This window comes from Lampris incognitus, chromosome 1 (assembly GCF_029633865.1).
Source record: "Lampris incognitus isolate fLamInc1 chromosome 1, fLamInc1.hap2, whole genome shotgun sequence".
Lineage (NCBI taxonomy): Eukaryota > Metazoa > Chordata > Actinopteri > Lampriformes > Lampridae > Lampris > Lampris incognitus.
The window spans coordinates 50,774,319-50,774,852 of record NC_079211.1 but is presented as its reverse complement, the minus strand read 5'-3'; positions in this window follow the sequence as shown (position 1 = coordinate 50,774,852).

The following is a 534-nucleotide window of genomic DNA, read 5'->3' as shown; positions in this document are numbered from 1 at the left end:
ATAGCCCTTTTTTTTCACTGTTCAGTAGAAAGTTTCTCTGTCCGTCCGGTGTATGTATGTAATAATAATTATGTTTATCAGAGCCATTTTTACCCACTCAATCAAATAAAAAGTAGCCCAATCTGCCAACGCTGCGGTCGTGTGTGTGTGTGTGTGTGTGTGTGTGTGTTGATATCTAGAGACCTGACATGTCATGTGTTCTCCACAGAGACCACCAGGAGAGGTCAGAGGTTCTCAGTGGTCAGTCTGTCCAGGATCATCAAACAGACCTGGACTCCATATTTATGGTGTGTAAATGTACATCAACACCTTTTACTTTACCTACAAATGAAATGAAAAACAATCATTCTGGTCATAATGGTCTTCATGCTCCACTGTTTACATGAGTGGGTTTTTAATCAATGACAGATGGGCTTGATGTTTTGTTCCATGAGTTTAACATGAAAGTTTAATTCATATACTGATTCATTTCCAGCTGCTTGAGGAGAACATTGTCACTTTTGTGAAGAAGGAGCTGAAGAGGTTCCAGAAGGA